Raw genomic sequence first — 20160 nt, 5'->3', positions numbered from 1 at the left:
CAACAAACCATATTATAGGATCATGGATTTCATATCTGAAATAGAACATCTACTTCATTTATAAAACATAGTTTAGTTTACAGACACTGGCCTTCCCAGAGATGTAGTCTCAAGGGTAGATGTAGATGCACAAACTATACAGTGTTTCTGTAAGGCTCTCTTCCATTTTAATCAACACCCAGATCTGTATCATTAGTTCAGGCTTTGGGCATAGAGCATAAAGACCTCAGTGTCTCCCAGTTCTCTTTGAGTGTTTTTCTTATTAATCATGAGCCTATCTTTCCCTGCTACCATTCAGCAGTCATGTGTGGATGGTTGATGTGATCATGTGTGGATGGTTGCTTCTGTTTCCTAGAACTCTGGGCAGCTCTCTCTCCCTCTCTCTCTTCTTATCTTCTCTTCCCATCCCATCCCATCCCATCCCATCCCATCCCATCCCATCCCATCCCATCCCATCCTATTCTATCCTACCCTACCCTACCCTACCCTACCCTACCCTACCACACCCTACCCTACCCTACCCTATCCTCTTCTATCCTACACATTACAAAAGGCAAACTTTTGTTGCCATGTTTCTTCAGCACCTGCTCTAGTGTTTCCCATATCACTCTGAACATCCATATTCCTTGATTGCCATTCTTTCATTTTTCACCCCGCTCTAACTTCTCTACATTTCCCAGTTGTAGGGAGCCTAGGTTTCTCCATGCAAACCAAGGCAGTTGAAATTGCACCTCTGTGGATACAGTTGCTTGTGAGTACCCTCTCTTTTCCTATTTAATTTTTTATGTTCAGTCCTAGAAATATGGAAGTGAAAATTAATTGAAACTATGAGAAAATTCTAAGAAGTTGTAAAAATCATGAAAACTCACTGCAATCAAGTGCTTGTATCTCTATTCAGAAGGTATGTGCATGCATGCATATATATGCAAACATGTTTGTGTTTTTCTAAATGACTTTTATTCTAAACTAAATTGCCTTCACCATTTTGTAGAGGAAACTTTCATATGAGAGTAAATTCAAAAGAAAATACAAATTAAGGCCATTTTCAATCTCTAAATTTTTTCTCACTTCTAGGGTCAGTCCTTTTGGTAAAAAAACAAACTGAATATATTTGTGTTGAATTATTTTTGATAAATCAAAGGTGGGTGTTACAGAAAACATAATATTCATCCTGGGCTTATCAGTTGGCTTTGTAATGACTTGCTAGGAATTATCTAAATCTGGTAACATTATTACTTCACCTTTGCACACCTTGTTTGAGCTTACTAAGACAGATCCAGACACAAGAGCACTAAGTAAAAGATTCAGCCCTGGAACTGTTGATCATTTCTAGGCATCCAGACAATAGACATGCCAGTGTATATCTCCTTTGGGGAGTTTTAGCATTTCAGCTCATCCTTGAGTCTCTAGATAGTACAGTTGGGGATGTACTTGTGATCAGTGTACCCAACATAAAAAAAAACTTTAACTTTCAAATCCTCATTGTCTATAAGCAAGCTCTAAGGATTTATCCTTGTAAGTGTATAAACTTTGCATTTGGTGTAAGACTTATTTTGAGCTGCTGTGTGAAGATAGAAAGCAGTTAGTCTTTTATTCATGAAATTTACTACATATGACTTTCCAAATTTCTATTTGCTTATTGAAGGACCTTGAATTATTACCAGCTATAGCTTTGCAGAGCAAAGGTAACAACTGATGCTTAGTGATCAGATGTTCACAGGGAGGTAAGAAACTCTAAGTCATTTCTTTGAAGTATAAATGGAGTTCATCTTTATCTGCTGTCAGATGAGGTGAGTCAAAATGTGACAATTGGCCCTTTGGTTTTGAAGCAGTAGATATGAAATAAGCTAGAACTTAACATTCCTACTCACTTAGTAAAATGGATTTTAATATTGAAATATGACAGTGCTTTCTGAGCTGTAGACATATCACCTGGGCTATAATAATGGCTTCATTAATTTGATTTATATCTATTCTTTTTAAAAGGCTTTTATTTTCAAATTAAGGAAAAATAATAAAAAAATAATTTCTTCTATACACCTGATACTTCAAATGTACCTTTTCTGGTACTGAAATTTCAAATTTGCACAGTGTTTCTCAAGAATTGCTTAGGTGTGGAAGACTAAAACATTCCAACAACTCAGGATGAATTTATTCCCTGATTTAAATTCCACTATTTTTTTTTTTCAATTCAGCAAGTGGAAATATCATGAGAAAGCACTGTGGAGTTTGATGACCTAAGCTTAATCTAGGCTCAGTCATCTTGTAGCTGTGTTTTCTTGAATAGACTTCACTCTCAGACTTTTAAATACTGTGAGAAGTCTAAATAGTTCTTATCTTGCTGCACATAATGGATTCTCAAGAACGTGAAGTGCTGAAATCATAATTTATTGATTACATGATGCTTTAGTACCCATTGTGGGTCCTTTTCATTTGCCTTTGGTTTGTAACCACTTTGTAATAGTTCTACAATTGTACCTTTCCTCCTTGCTTATTTGATTGCTTTTCCCTAGCATACAAATTATAATACTGTTTTAATCAGCATGAAGTAGGTATTTAAAAGTGATGATTATTTTCATTTTATGTTTTAGAGTATACTGCCTACATGCATTCAAGTGTACTGCACATCATGAGTGTTCCAGAAACTTAATCCTGGTCCTCCGCAAAAGGAAAAAACACTTTTTTTTTTTTTTCCAGACAGGGTTTCTCTGTGTAGCTTTGGAGCCTATCCTGGCACTTGCTCTGTAGACCCATCTGGCCTAGAACTCACAGGGATCCTCCTCCCTCTGCTTCTGGAGTGCTAGGATTAAAGGTGATTGCCACCAATGCCCAGCTGGAACTAGCACTCTTAATTGCTGACTCATCTCCTGCTGTGAAAGAACCTAATCTTTAATCATCACTATTTACATAAAAATGACTAATCTTTTCCTTAAGAATACCTAAATCATGACAATCTGGTTTTTCACTACTTTCAAGTTGAAGGTCTGAAATGTACATGTGGATCATGACCTAGTTGAAATGTTAACCTATAAAGGACCTGTGCTTTAAAATATTTCTCTCCCCTCTTTGGTAAAGAGCTCACTATTCCTGGTAACAAGGATAGTATGTGGGCTAGGGTGGATCAACTGTTAGCTAAAATCTGCATGAGCTATAGGTTTTATGAGGAACAGCATTTGAAACAAATCAGAACCATCAGATAATTCTCATGTATTCAAGTGGAGTTGGCAAATTGGTTCTTGGACTTTTCTTCACCTCCCTCTATAAAATATCAATAGTAACAAACCCACTTTATTAAATCCTTTTAGTTAGCAAATTGGTATTAAAGAATTTAGAAATAAACATGTGTAAAGACAATTCTTGGTAAATAGTTGAGTGACTCTGAGCCATTGCAATTGTGATTATTACTACTCATCTCATCTTTATTCTAGGGTTTCCAGGGTACTGGATCATGGGACACTGGCATCCACTGAAAGCAAAAAGCATAAACAATAAATAAGCCAAGTAAACACATTCTTAGGAATTAAGAAAGATACAGGACACAAAGTTATTGCTTAGATACAGACACAATCATGCCTTCCAGCCAGCACACCTTACTAAAATCCTCCAGATAATGCATGTGAGGGATGGGGATGATGCCTCCCTGGTGGACCACATACTCAATATCTGGAGAGCCCTTGGTTTAATCTCCAGAAACAAGTTACATTTTTAACCACTTGTGATCATGGAGTGTTACTGGAGCATGTAATTCCCCGGGAAGCTGACTAACTGTGAAAGAAGAGCTGATGTTTGACCTTAGTTTTCTCACTCTGTTTCTCTGCCTTTTTGTCTCTGTAGTTTTGTCATTGCTTCTCTGTGTCTGTTTGTCTGTAGTTGGAGATTTCTTGTCCCACCTGCCAGTTCCCAAATAACCACTCTAAGGCTTAACATAATTAATTGTTTGGCCAATGGCTCAGGCATATTACTAACTAGCCCTTACAATTCAATTAAGCCATTTCTATTATTTTATATTTTACCACAAAGTTCATGGCTTGTTACCTCACATCTTGTTTCACAGGAGGCTACTTGGCTTCTCTCTCACTCTGCCTTCTTTCTTTCTCTGCCTCTGTTTGGATTTCCTGCCTACCTATATTCTGCCCTGTCACAAGCCAAAACAGCTTTATTCATCTTCTAATAAGAGCAACACAAATTTGCAGGATACAGAAGGACATCCCACATCATTTGTCTGTCTGTTTTCATTACACACACACACACACACACACACACACACACACACACACACACACACACACACGATTTCTCTTTTGTGAACAATCCCTAGAATTTCTTAATTAAATCATTTCTGTGTTTGCATTAACCTTAATTAAGACTATAAATGATACTGAGATTGAAGAAAATTTGAAATCATTACTACTGTTCCACCTAATTAGGAGACCCAAAATGACCATTGTTAAAGTGGCTATCATTATAATGGCTTAATGTTTCAGATATTTCACACACAGCACAAACAAAAGAGCATACACACACTCCACAAACGCACACTAGAACAGATGAAGAACAATTTCAAGGCTTAACGTCTCCAATCTAAGCATAAGGATACACAAGGTCTATGGCATGAAATTATGACTTTTGTCTTCTACATGTTGTATAACTGAAAATAAGCCTTCATTTTTCCTTTGGTTATTGTAGAATTTCAGAATAAATGAAGATCAGATAAGCAGCTGGGAGGCTTCCTAATTAAAAAATATCTTCTGTATGACTTCTGTACATTTTTGCTGGGATTTCTATTGGATTTATGCCCATCAAAGCTATAAAAATGATTTCTTATTAAATAATTTTCATGTTAATAATGCATCTTTCTTTTGATTAGACATCACAAACATTATGGTCCTTTCAGTCAACTTTAAGTATACCAGATAAATAGATGAAATTTATTTAAAATTACTACTAATAAATAATAATATTATCTAAGTTATGCCTTATCTTGATAATATTTTATTTAACATGCATATTCACATAATACCATAATTTCTTTTCCAAATAGCTAATACTTGGAGCAATAATTTCTAGCAGATAAGTATTATAAATAATAATATCAATAATTTCTAAGAATTAATAGTAAAAACATATGTCCTTGAAAACATCAGCTAAATTTTCTCAAAGATTAAAATCATTCAAACTCAATATTACAAATGACATATCTTGAAGTAAATAATTGCCTATTTTCAAATAATCCTTATAGTATTAATATATTATTATTTATAAAAATACAGGATTATGTAGTTAGCTAGAATGACTTGAGACGTATTTGGGGATATCTTCTTAAATTATTGTTGTACATACAAAAATCAGAATAAAGAATGTTTCAGTTATTTGAGTAAAGTTTTATGTAGCTAGCTTTTGGATCTCAGGTTAATCCATTTAAATCTCTCAGGAGTTTTGTTTTCCATAGTCCCTCATCTCTAAGATTCTCTCCTGTCTCCATTTTATGATTTAGTTTTTAAGCTTAATTCTTTTGTTTTCTCCATGCTGAATTATTCCCCCTCAGGTTGTTTGCTCTCCTTTATTTCCCTCTCCTTATATCACTTTCTCTTCAGACAGTTGGTGGCATTTGAAGATGGGATTTAACTATTAACACAATCTTGCCTTCACATGGCGGCCTTCTCCCTAAGGAGCTGGCTTGCCTTTGAAATTGGCTTCAGATCTGACAGGGCTTCTTCAGTTTCACATTACTGTTAGTCCAATAGAGAAAACGAAGCCAGAAAATTTGATCAGGTTATCCTAGGGCAAAAAATAAAAGGTTGGTTTTGGGAAATGGTTAATTTTCACAATCCAGCAAGGATTTAACAGCCTGTCCTCCTGTGGAAACTGGAATCTGGGTTTTCCATTTATCCATCCGGCTTTTTTGAATTACCAGCTTTAGGTTGTTTTTAAAGATAAGACAGAATGGATTCTGAATGTTGAATTCAATTCCTGATACGAGGTTATCTTAGAGCATAGGTCAGAAGAGCAGGCCCCTCTCCCCTCCCTTCTGACACCACTACGCCAACTATGCCTTTCTGGGATCTTTAGTAGCCTCCAGTCAAAGAAACATATTCAGAGAGACTTAAAATGTTTCATAATCAGAGACCATGTGGTCAAGAATCAGACAATAGGTTAGCTGAAGAAGGAGTTTCAGAATTGTATATTCTTTTTTTTTCTTTTTTTCTTTCACAAAGTGGAATGTTGGATACCAGGCTATTTCATTACACAGAAAGGAGAAACTAAATCTGGCATTCATTCCTTGCATCATTAAACATAAGATGAACTAATGTGCATAGGCTGTTGAGTACTTTTGCCACACAAAGCCTTTGAAAACAGCCAACTTCCACTCCCATTCTTCTTTGCTGTGCTTTCTTTTATATTGTATGAATGGTGAATAATAAATTCAAGACCAGTTTTATTTTATAGAAGAGTTAGATTTTTTTCTGTTGAATTCACTTTCTATCATTCTTAGGATATTGTAATACCAACTTGCGTGTGCACAATGGAAACCCACATCTCTTCCTTCGTTTGCACAAAACCAATTTAAATTTGTCACAATTACTCCCTCATTATGAAGAGAAATAAGGAGCATGCCTTTTAAGGCTTGGTTTTGCATTTCACAGATGATATAGGCAAATGTGGGGGTGTCACACCAAATGCAGGTGAAGAGGAGGATGCTAATTAAGAACCATCATTCAATGTCATTTCTACATTAGATTAAGAAAAATCCATTACAAACACTCCATCTTATTTTTCTCAAGAGGTCATGATCCAAGCTCCTAACCTCATCAGAACAAATAGCTATAATCACTCTTTATCCACTTCAGCACAGTGCAAGCTGAATTTAGACCTCATTTACCTTCCCCAACATGCCTTCTAAATGCAGTGTAAGCACTTCTCTGTTTTGACGAACCCAACTACATACATCTCTGCCCAGATGTATTGCTGTCAAACCCAGACAGTTCATTGGAAATGGGAAGATTCTCACTGGGTGTCTAAAGGCTAATTTTCCTTTTACAGACTGCCCAGGATACAGCTGGGGAAAAAATTCAGTGAATTGCGCCTTCAGCTCTTGCTAGAATACAGCTAACACGAAAGGAAGAGGGAAGGTTTTAATGGGATATATGCAAATATAGTTGGTCGTGTCAAGGAAATCAATTTGGACAATCACTATGATCTTCACTGTTATTGTTTTTATAACTTTATTGATCACGAAATTGGTCTTTCATGAAGTCAACCTCTTGTGCACACAGGTGCTTATTCTTGTGCAATTGCCTTCTGAAGTCTGAAAATGTTGCTAATTAATGATGCAGCTTTAATAGTAATATTGATTTAGCAGCTCTGCTCTTTCTTCAAAAGCAGAGTTCACAAAACAGCCGATTAACAGAATGAGAACCACAAAACCATTGTTTGAATAAAGTGTAGTAAGTGATTGTGCTATCTAGATGACTATCTTGGAGCCACACTGGAGTTGAAACGATGATTATGATTTTTAGAATAGGATCAACCAGTGTTTCACTGGTTTTAGATAAAACCAGTTTTAATTTTGTGGCATCAAAGTAACTGTAGCCTCGTAGAAAGAGTTTGGCAATGTCCCTTCAACTTCTATTGTGTGGAACACTTTGAGGAATACAGGTATTAGCTCTTGTTTGAATTTCTGGTAGAATTCTGCAGTGAAGTCATCTGGCCCTGTGCTTTTTTTGGTGGGAGGTTTTTGATGACTGCTTCTATTTCATTAGGGGTTATAGGTCGATTTAAACTGTTCTTGGTTTAATTTTGGTAAGTGATATATATCCAGAAAATTGTCCATTTCCTTTGGAGTTTGGAATTTTGTAGAGTACTGGCTTTCAAAGTATGACCTGATGATTCTCTGGATTTCCTCAGTGTCGGCTGTTATATCCCCCTTTTCATTTCTGATTTTGTTAATTAGCATGCTCTCTCTCTGCCTTTTGGTTAGTTTGGAAAGAGGTTTGTCTATGTTGTTGATCTTCTGAAAGAACCAACTCTTTGTTTTATTGATTCTTTGCAATGTTTTCCTAGTTTCTACTTTAATTATTTCAGCTCTCAGTTTGATTATTTCCTGGCATCTACTCCTCTGTGGTGAGTTTGCTTCTTTTTGTTCTAAAGCTTTCAGTTGTTCTGTCAATACTCTAGTGTGACTATTCTGCAGTTTCTTCTGGTGGACTTTGGGGAGCCCCCATGGAGGGCTCTGCCCTCCCTGGGGAGCTGAGGGAGGATGGTGTGGGGGCTGGTGGGGAGTTGGGGGGAGGGGAGGGAGAGGGAGAACGGATTGACATGTGAAGCAAGCTTGTTCCCAATTTGAGCTAGTAAAAAATGGGGGCATATTCATATAAAAAATAAATGAATCACAAACAGTTCATTTGTGTAATTTATAGTATTAACTACTTTAATCTGCTCAAATTATTAAAAAAAATGATACAGGCAGATGTTTGAAACCCATATAATTCTGATGCTATACATAAGAGAAAAAGAAATTACGAGTGAAACTATAACAAAAATTTAATTTTCCATTATTGTTTCTTTTTAAAAAATAAATGGTAATCTATCATAATATATAAGAATATCATTGTCTGCTTATGTGACACTGAAAACAGTCATCATTTCCACCTTCATTTGCATGTACTTTGTGAGGGACTCACTTAATACAGTAGACCTTTCTTGTGTTGAAAAGCTAACACGTGGCTATCCTCAACTGAAATGAGCAGCCTCCCTGCACTCCCTCAAAAATAGTGGAGATGAAATGACCCTGAATTTCATACACACCTTGGTACCTGATGGAATGGCATGCTCCTGTTTTCAGCATAGCAGGAATCACATCCATCAAAGCTCATGAGGGACATGTTCCCAGATAAACAGCTTCTGTAAGAATGTGCAGATATTTCAAAATACTTGAATTAGAGAAGATGGATTCCAGCCCAAGTGTGTTTGGGTACTGTTCAGGTGTATGACGTTGAGTAGGATGCTCTGGTTCTCAAAAATTCATTTGTCTTCCCCTGTGACCATAGAAAGAAGTTGTAGAAATTAAGAATGTGAAGATTAATTGACACACTATATAGTGATTAGTATAGTAACAACACAATGAGTATAGCTAGTGTAAATGAAGCCTGGCAGAGGTCCTGAGAGCAAACTTAATGGAATTCCTCTACAAACCAGAGGCAATGTACTGTGGTGTTAATGGGTGTGTTGATTCAAATGCAATTCAAGATGGCAGCAGTTGTATTCAGAAGCAAGGAATGGAGAAAGTAGAATCTGAGGGTTAGGAAAACAGCTGAGGGGTAAGGCAAATACCTATTTGTTTAGTTACCATTAGCTTGTTCTATTTATTGTTTTGAGACAGGGTCTTGCTATGTAATCCCAGCTGTCCCTAAAATGCTGTGTAGCATATGGCTTGATCTTTTGGAATACTGCTGCCTTATTCCTTCCACCCCCTCCAGAAACTGTTATCATAAGAATATACTGCACACCTAGCCTATAATCACCTTGAATGCAACAAATAACGAAGTATAAAATTGAAAGCACAGGCTAGATGTGATGGTACCCACTTGTTATCTTAGGACTTGGGATGCTAAGGCAGGGGTCCCTCTATGATACAGAGACCATGTCTCAAACACAAAAGAACAAGTGATCAAAATCCAAGGGTTAAAGCAATATTCACACTTTGAACAAAGCATGTATTAAATTTGGTCTTTGTTCTACTGAGCAGCTCAGAAATGTGTGTGAATTTTTTATTTTTGAGTAGTTAGTGGAATGTGAGAGGTAGAGGGAAGTAGACATGAGAAACATCCAGAAGATGGTAATAAAAGTCCATGTTCTTCCTCCTTCCAAACACTGCATCCACAGGCTAGGTGGGGTGAAGAGACAGAAACGAAAATACTGTCTAATTCTTAGTTCCTGATAGGACTGAAAGTTTCCAACTAGGATGTGCAGTTCCCACACTGAAATGGTTAATTGCAGTATCTTCTAATGTTGCTGTCTTTGAAAATAGGGTCTACCAATAGTAGTCCAAGCTTCACAAATCTCTCCCACATACAGAGGGCCTAGTTCGGTCCCCTGGAGTCTCTACCCCTGTCTGTCTAGATTTCAGCTATTTCTGTAGATTTCTCCATCATGATCAGACTTGCCCCTGGCAGTAGTACCACAATAAAACCTGGTACATGAGCTAGCTTGCTGGAGCCCATTCCCTATGGTGGGATGCCATGCTCAGCCTTAATGCATGGGAGAGGGCCTTGGGCCTGCCCCAACCTACTGTGTAAGACTTTGCTGACCCATCATGGGAGCCCTTACCCTTGAGGAGGAGCTAACTGGGGCTGGATTACCAGGGGGAGTAGGGGTGAGGAGGTGGGGAGGTGAAGGGGGTAAGGAGGGGTGAAAGGGAGAACTGTGGTTGGAATGTAAAATGAAATGGAAAAGAATAAATTATTTTAAAAAGAAGAAAATAGGGACCTAAAGAAGGCACATATGTTAAAATGTGGCCATGAGATTGAGTCCTAATCACACATTTTCATAAGAGGAGAATCTCACATTAAGGCACAGAAAGGAGAACAGTATGAAGACATAGATAGGATGTATCTAAGCCAAGGACAAGGGCCTCAGGGGAAACTCACCTGGCAAACACTTGGATTGCAGACATAAGCCCCCAGGACTGTGAGATGATGGATTTCTGTTGTTTAAGCTCCCTGGTTTTTGAGGTTTTGTCCTAGAAAAACTAACGAAGCAATGCTGTCTTTCACAAGAATGGTGAAAACAGAAAACAGAAACCATAGAATATCTGAACAAATGCTGAATTAGCATAAGCAGGTACATATGAAGATGTATCAGTTTGCAAAGGAAAATTATTATTCTCTCCTATTGACCTGCTAGTAATGCTGGAAGTACTGAGATATATAGCAATCATTTTATTTGGGGAAGTACTCATCCCTTCAGTATCAACTTTAAAAAATAATTTAATTATTTGTATTTTATGTGCATTGGTGTTTTGCCTGCATGTATGTCTGTGTGAGGGTGTCATATCCTAGAGCTATATTCAGTTGTTAGCTTCCCTGTGAGTGCCAGGAGTTGAACCCTGGTCCTTGAGAAGAAAAGTCAGTGCTCTTAGTGACTGAGCCATCACTCCAGCCCACCTTCAGTATCTTATTAGTCATGGTAATTAATGATAACCATTATAAACCAACATACAACTTCTTTCCCCAAATTCAGTGGCTTTATGGAATAGAATTTTATAATTTGATTATATATGTTTATTGTGATCACTCAAAGTTAGATGTGTCTTCTGTGTCTCTGTGTGTGTTCCTGTGAGTACACATGCACATGTGCAGGAACATATTGCTACATTTCTGTGCACACATTTTGATGCCAGGTGTCAGGTCTCATCTACCTTTTTGTTTGTTTGTTTGCTTGCTTGGTTGTTTTTTGTCTGGAGCCCACCAAGTAGTCTAGGTTGGCTGGAGAATGAATCCCAGGGATTCTCTCTCAGCTCTACCAGCCCTAAGATTATAGGTGCCATCTGTTTACCACACCCAGCTTTTTAAATGTGTGTTTGGTGAACAAACTCAGGTTCCCAGGCTTGCACAACAAGACCTGTCACCAAATGAGCTATACTCCTAGCACAACTGTCTTTTCAAGTTTTCTGGAGATTTCCATGTTTCCCCTTGCCACCATGAATGCTATTTTCTCCTTTGATTCTAACCACATGGATGGGGAAAGACAAAACTGCAATGATTGCTTTATAGCTAGTCTTGAGTATCACATACTTCTTTCTTCGTTACACTGTTGGCCAGAAGTCAGGCACACCATTCTGTCAGATACAAGGCACCCTAGGAAGTCTATTCTAGCTTTGTGCTCAGGAACAAGAAGAAAATGGAATCTTGATTACACTGGCCATGTTTGCATCGTGGCTTACCCGACTCTCAGTGTGCAAAATTATATGTAATAGACAGGACGGGAGAAATAGCTAATGATGTGAGGCATATTTCCATCAAGTTTACTGGGAATATTTGTAGATTTAATAATAAATTGCTTGTATGACTCTGGAAAGTCTAAAAGAGAAGGTAAGGAATGTTTTCATTGAATTAATGGAGATTCATTGTTTTGAGATTTGTACCTGAGTTTGAATCCCTAGCACCCTTGTAAAAAGCCAGGCACAGCAGTGTGTGTCTGTGAACCCAGCCTGGGAAAGGTCTATCAGTGGTGTGGGTCTCTAGAGATTGCTTACCAGACAGTTATCTGTTTAGGCTATAACAGTAAGCTTCTAGCTCAGTGCTAATGCAATATGGAGGAGAACAATGGAAAAAGGCATTCAGTGTCTTGCTTATGGCTGTACACATGTGTGTATAGATCTGTATTACCATATATTCACAAACATACACCATAACACACCAACACACACACACACACACACACACACACACACACACACACACACACACACTACAGTAACAAATTCAGATCATTGTTGTTTGTGTGGATCAAATGATTCTCTCTGTGGAGACCACTAGTCCGTATTTGGGTATTTGTAAGAGTTCAATAGCAGTTAGTTAATAATTTACCTTTTTCAATAATTTTCATCCTCGATATAATGGTGTTTTTGTTAGGTCCTGGAACTACAAATGTCTGTCTCATTCAACAGTGACTTTTCTTTGTCCAAAACCCTTTATTAATCTTGTGTAGTTACACAGCACTTCGTTAACATTCTTCTCTCCTACTGTTATTTTTGGCATCTTTGTCATGTAACATTTTCCTCTGAGTTTAAAACATTTCATCCTTCAGGTATCTATTTAATCAGGAAGATAAACAACTCAAAATAGTTCCAGGAAGTCCCTGAAACTGACCAGATCAATTAGGCTACTCCCTGCCGGACTAATATAATGAAAGCTGAGTGGTACACTCAGACACAGTAGAGTGAAGCTGCAAAGAAAATCACAGACAAGCTGAAATGCAAAAGAAGACCAGCTGCCTAGAAGCAGAAACCTTCCAAGCTGTTTGGAAGAGGTTCAGACCAACTGAAACACCTGCAAAGGACACTCTTCAAACTCTTGAGCTGCTTGCAAGCAGCTCCAGGTTCCTGGCTTTGTGAACTGTCACCCATGTAGAAAGCTGGGGTGGGCTTTGGTGATGCAACTGTCTTTGAGTGATTTCTTCTCCTATAAGTGACATTTCATCCCTAATCCTATAAGTAACCCCAATTGATTATTCAAACTGATCTCTAAGTAACTCATTGATTCTTCAAACAGGACTTTGGTGGTACCTCTATGTAGTGGGTTCCCTATCTGGGGTGAATAAACATGTATGCTTCATCTCCCAAGAAATGTTTGTCATACAGCAATCTTATTCTTCTATTTATGTGCTTCTGCTATGTTTTGCTTTTTATTGTTTAGATAGTATTCTAGTTTACCTTCATTGTTTTGAGATTTGTACCTCAAATCTTCTGTTGCTGTGATAAAACTATGTTCAAACACACTGAGGGGAGAAAATGTTTTATTTCAGCTTACAATTTTCTATTCACACTTCACCACTGAGGGAAGATAGGGAAAACTCAAGGCAGGAACTCCTGAAGGTGAGAACTGTAACAAAGCCCATGAAGGAATGATGCTTACTGGTTCTCAAAAGGCCAGTATCAACACAAGACACCCAATACAAGTTCTCAGCACATAGGAGATTTATTTGTCTGAAAGGGGAAAAAAAAGGTAGGGAATAAGAGACAAAGACAGGAGATACAGGATGAGGGAGAAGGAGAAAGGAACAAGGGAAAAGGGGGAGGGATATTTGCCTTGGAGGACAAAGGACTACCTCTGGATAGAAAAGAGACAGACAGGGCCCATAGGAGGCAAATGACTGTTTATAAAGTTAAAAGGGGAAACCAGTGGTGGGATGAGTTGGATTGTTTTGATTGGGCATGTTAATTAAGGTAGCCAAAAGGGGACTTTTGATTAGTGAACTTCAATACTTTGATAGCTGGGACCTTGGTAGTCAACCCCAGGAAGAGGAAGTTGCAGAATAAAGGAATGGACCTTGGTGCCTATCTTTAGGAATGCAATCTAATTTTTTTTTAGCTAGGCAGAGGGCAAGGCCTGTTAGAGCCATGTTTTCCATGGTTGGGCCCACTAGAGCCCTGTAGGCTTGCTCTCTCTGGTTTACTCACCTTGCTTTCCTGCACAATCTGACACCACCTGCTCAGTGTCACTTGCCCATATTCACTGGGATGCTCCCACATCAATTATTAATCAAGAAAATGCCTCATGGATTTACCTACAAGCCACTGTGGTGAAGGTATTTTCTCAGTTGAGGTTTCCTTTTCCCAGACTCCCCTAGATTACTACTACTTACTACTTACTACTATGAATATTATTTATAAAAACTGAAAAGATTTGTACTTTAAGGTTCTACTAAATTAAGAGCTAATGTGAACCATCTAGAGTAATGATGATCAAAAACAAAATATAAACAAACAAAACAGAAACAAAAACAAACTAGAGTAATCTGTGTCTCTTCCACTGGTTTCACAGTTTTTTTTTTTTTTTTTTTTTTTTTTTTTTTTTTTTTTTTTTTTGGTGGGGAGAGGGTTTCCTTAGCAGTAACTTGATGGCTTCTAATAGCAAACCAAGACACACAGTTGTCCTCCTATATACAATGCTGTTACTTAGATCTTTAAGTAGCAGAATACTATAATAGAATTAATTTTAGAATGACTTAAAAATCATATGATGATCCTCTTATTCTTTTATGCATTCTCTGCCAGACCATTATTAAGGTCAGTTACATAACTGCCCATTATTTACTGAACTGGGACATATGGAGGAAGAATGCCTTGTTTTGCACTTAGTTTTGGTACAAAGGAGACATTCTTCAAATAGGCATTTACTGAAACACAATTTCTTTGATTATAACAAAAAGTTCAGGAATTTATGGATTACATCATTTCAGGGAAATAAATTCATTTTGTCATTTTTATTTCCTGGTAGGGTGAGACATGAGCTATTTATTTATTTATTAAAACCTGTGTGGTACTTTGTTACAAGATAATTCTACAGACAGTAGCTGCCAAGTCATCTCTAATGCCATGAAGTACAAAATCAGCTGGTTGTAATTCTGCATGCAGTTTTCATGGTGATTAAGAATTTGATTCTCTTGGTAGCAAGAGATATCCTGATGGGGCTCTGTCTCTCCATTATTTGGCAATTTAACTTAGATCACCTTTTTATGTGTATATTTTAGGAAGCTTCTACTGTATTAGTTTCCATACTGCCCTTCAAATGTCCCTCATTTTTAGCTATCCCTTCTTGTATTCCCTCCGTTGTCCTTCTCTCATCATCCTCACTTGATCTTTCCTTTCCAGCACCACTGCATCCATCTAGAACTATCTATTTTAGTTGCTTTTCCTATAACACCTACATCTGTCTATACCACCTAGTCCCTTACTGTATGGCTCTAAGGGTTGTAGCTTGATTATCAGAGACTTAACTGCTAACAATATCTACTATAAGTGAATATATACCATATTTGTTTTTCTGGGTCTCGGACACACCTCACTCAGGATGCTATTTTTCCCTAGTTCCATCCATTCACATGTGAATTTTTTAACAGTTGCATAATAATCCATTGTTTAAATACACTGCATTTTATTTATCCATTCTTCTGGATAAATAGGCTATTTCCAGTTTCTGGCTTTTATTCATAGAGCTGCAGTGAATATGGTTGAGCAAGTATCTCTGTGGTAGGATGAAATGTATATGTCCAAGAGTTTTAATGCCCACTTCACAAGATGGAACTCGTAACTGATACTGCTTGGATGACCAAGAATCAGAGACTAGATAGCCAGGGACTTGGGATAAAAAGGAAATACTACTGTTATCATATTTTTAAAGTAGTGATGGCAGCAATAGAAAAGGAAGATGGAGGCTACTTTACTTATTCACAGAGTGGAATCTGCACCAGCTTTTGAGCTTGAGGCATTCACCTCAGACTGGTAAAACCAGGAGAGCTCCACTGTGGCCACAACAATGGCTGTCCAATTTGATGGAGTTGTGGTTCAGGAGCAGACTGCAGAACAACAACTTGATCCTATATTGCCAAGTAGGAAATTGACTGACAAGAAAAACAACAAGGCAATTCACTCCAGAACAACCACTGGATCCTAAATTGCCAAGTAGGCATTGACTGACAAGCTGGCCCCTATCCATGACCATATCTTCTGCTACTGCTTCGGCTCAGCAGCTGATATCCAAGCAGTATCTGATGCTGTCATTTACAATATTGAACTGAAAGAGCCTCCACTAGGATACTTTAGGGAGATGTGTTACCAATTCAGAGCAGTCTGATGGCAGGAATCATCTTTGCATGGTGGGACCCCCAGGAAGGAGGGGAGGTGTACTCAAGTCCAATGAGGGATATGCTTGTAAGGCAGCTCTTTGCCATTGGAGGCTCCTGGAGCTCATATTTCTGTGGCTAAAAATGTTGATGCTACCTAGCAGGAAATTATGATCAAGGGCAAATATCTGCATTCAACTGCCAATACTTGTGCTGTGGCTATGCGATGGGATGACTTCAGTGGTAGGGTGATCTGTCTGGCAACCATTCCAAAATCAGGAATAGAGCAGCAGGCTCTATTGGGAGATCAGATACTCAAATTCACCATTGTCACTTTACCACCTCCCTGAATCCCACTATTATATATAGGCAGTAATAAAAGATATTCATACTAATACAAAAGTTAATACAAAAGTTTGTCAAAGAGGAAAAAAGCAGCAATAAAATGACAATCTGCTATACTCATGAATTAGAACCTTGTCCATCCATCACTTGAGAAGCTTCTTCCTGCAGCAGATGGCAACTAAATACACAGACTCAGCCAGACAGCATGCAGATCATGAGATCTTGGAACACTAAGCCCTAAAAGGGATGTTTCTCTCTAATCCTATCCTTCCCTCAGGGTTCAGGGGAACCCCAGGGAAGAAGATACACAAGTAGTTTAAGAGCCAGAGGGGATTGAGGACATCAAGACAATAAAGCCCTCTAAATCAACACTCATATGGAGTCACCTAGCCCGAGGCAGCATTCACAGAGCCTGCTCAGACCAATACCAGGTCCTGTGCATATTTATTACTGCTTCCAGTTTAGTTGTTTTATTGGATTCCTCTGACTTTTGTGCCTTTTCTTGGGCTCTTTTCCTTCTACTTGTTTGTCTTGTTCAATTCCAATGTGATAGCTTTTGTTTTATCTTAGTATATTTTATTGTGTTATGTTTTTATTATTCTTTTAAAACAAAGAAATGATTCTTTTACTGTGTTTTGCTGGTGTGACTAACACCACTGTTTTCTCCAGTGTTAGAAGAAATGAAATGGAAATGTCTTCTCTGATATTTCTACAATAGATTTGTGGTTCTGATATTGTCTTATGAATATGAGGGCTAAGGAGCCATCCATCAATCCATAACAGTTTGCCTCTCAAAATAAAATAAGTTTTGTTTGTAACTTGGTCAGCTACCATGTCAAGCCTATATTTATTAAGGGCCTCAATGAAATGTCTGTTTAGAAGAATCAGGCTGCTACATCGATGTATTTGTTAAGGGGGAAATTACTCTTAGGGAGAACATTTTACCTAGGGACAGAGAAACCTGCAATTGAAAGCCATTTTTCTCACCCCTGAAGCATTAGTTTCTGCATGGCAAGCCAGCAGCATATCCTATCTGTGACATCCTATTCGTAGCAGGATTCTGCACTTTCATTCAAGGCATGAGTGGGCCTCCAAACAGGACTGTTATCTGAGCTGAATTTGAGATGAAAAGGATTCCTATTATGGCCCAAACTGAAAATCTCCACAGGATTCCACTTGGTTAGGATCTGGCTGCTAAGAGGCAGTCAATCTCTCCAACTTCAGATAAGAGAGGAAATGTTGTTTCTTGAATATATTCAAGATGGGCTCTTTGACTTTCATCCTAACTACTTTAATCACACAGGAAATTTGAGATATGTTAATGATCCATTTATCCCAAACATTTAGAAAATAATCAGTCTCTTTTGAGAGCAGGTAATGTGTGTAATAAATGCACTCTGTGTGTGTGTGTGTGTGTGTGTGTGTGTGTGTTTGCAAGTGTATGCATTTGGATTAGATTATGATTCAGATGGCATTGCAGACTATTTCTTCTATTTATGGAAGCACTAGAATAATTAATAATTCTCACCTCAGCCTTCACTTGTGCATTCAGCTAATTCTTGCAGAGACTTAGTTCCATGGGATACGAAGTTATCAATTATTTCCTGTGTGCCTATGTGTATTTCTCCATTTCCTTTTAAGTACAAGTAAGTTTGCAGTACCCTTTCACTGTAAGGTATGTTTTACTGACATGGTGACTTCTCAAGAAATTTGAAGTAAAGACAAAAATCTTTGCTTTCTAGGTGAGGCATTTCTTAGTCTGCAACATGCTGTTTCTTGGTTTGTTCCTTTGTTTTTGTGTCTCCATTCCTTTTATTTAGTTTAGGAAAGCCACCGTTGCCTCTTGTTATAGTGTTGCTCTTTTCTCAATTAAATATGCACCGTAGTTGCTCCAATGAATAACAGAGGCTTGGGGTTTTTGAAATTTGTATGATTGGTTGGTTTTGATGTTATCATTCTGTTTTGTTTTAAGATACCATTTTACTAAATACAAGTCTCTAGGGAATCAAGAGCAAAAACAAAGTCATCCGTCTTTGAGCTGTATACTCGACTATGCCTCCTGACAGTATGTACACAATTGGTGATATTCCCCATGATTGGGAATTCCATTTGACCACCAATTCCCAAGGAGGCCGCTTCACATGCTAAAGGATGTGAACCAAACCAGTCATTATTCCAGTGCTTATATTGTACCTTCTCTCTTTGTGATTTTTCTAAATAGGCCTGTTTTACCTTGCATCTTTGATCACATGATGGTGAGAAAACCCTATAATTTAAAGGATAGGAGTTTATTGGGCTTCTTATACCATTTTATGGGAAACCTCTTCTGACCTTTCCATAAACAATCCCTTTGGTGAAGTCCCATTTTAGGTTGGTTTGCTCTGTCATCGGTGTGGAGTTATGGCTGGAATAAATTCCTGTTGAGAGACTGAAGGTTGGCATGGGAATTCTTTCTTTTCAGGATCTTATAATGGATGTGTGTAATTCATCAAGTGTGGAACATATGCCATGCTTTATTCACAAACTTTAGAGAAGTTAATTGCCCACTACTGCCTTCAAAATCCAGCACAATTGGTGATGTTTTCTTTATATTTAAATATTTATAATCACTCAAATTTTATATTTGAAGCATCTGAAGCGGAATTACTAAGTAAAGCTTTGCAAATATCAGGTTAACAAACTCAAAATTATTTCAGAATGATTTTGAAGTATTTTAACATCTTGATATTTATGTTCTGCAACATATTTTGGGGATAACATTTTGTATTTTCATTATATTTGAATTGTATAGGGCCCACAGGAATTAAAGCACAGCTAGGTTTCTAGGTAGTATCAGAATAAAAGATGATCCTTCTACCATAAGCTCCTACATGCAGGTATTACAGGCAAATAATACCACACGGCCTGTGATATTTTGTGGATATTTTTATTCTATCATGTAACATGTGTACTTCTAAAAAATTAACATCATTGTTTTCTTCTACATATGACTTTTACTTGAAAGAATTAATATAATAAAGCATTGGATAAAATGCCACCAGACAAATGTTTCCTGTTGTTATTCACAGTAATTAGATCTGGCTCTCCAAAAATCTTCAACCAAATAATTTCAACTTTGATTTTCAGTGCCATTTTGAGGACAAAAATGAACTTTCCTCCAAACATATCTTACATTAGATAAAGTAAATCAAGTATTTCCATTGCACGAGATTATGCTTAATTACATTGTAAGATATTTATCAGTTAATCAGTGCTAGCTGTTTCTATCAGAAATAATTTTCCAAGAATAATAGTGAGAAATAACCCCACATTGTACTTGGCTGAAACTTACTCTCTACTCCCGAAGCCATTTATTCACATTTAGACAAAATGTAAGTTCTTTTATTTTGAAGTGCACCAGCTATATTTGTTCCATTTTGTTTTCAAATGCAAATGCTCAAGTGCTTTGCATTCTCATCAGCAAAGAGCCCA

At 37.5% G+C, this 20160-nt stretch overlaps 1 pseudogene; it reads left to right on the top strand.

Annotated features, from left to right (window-relative positions):
* Window positions 1–15929: 15929 nt before the first annotated feature.
* Window positions 15930–16694, top strand: LOC100761275 (annotated as a pseudogene).
* Window positions 16695–20160: the final 3466 nt, after the last annotated feature.

Source organism: Cricetulus griseus, chromosome 8 (genome assembly GCF_003668045.3).
Source record: "Cricetulus griseus strain 17A/GY chromosome 8, alternate assembly CriGri-PICRH-1.0, whole genome shotgun sequence".
NCBI classification, from domain to species: domain Eukaryota; kingdom Metazoa; phylum Chordata; class Mammalia; order Rodentia; family Cricetidae; genus Cricetulus; species Cricetulus griseus.
Note: the sequence above shows the minus strand (reverse complement) of the source record. Positions and strands in the feature narration are given on the sequence as shown.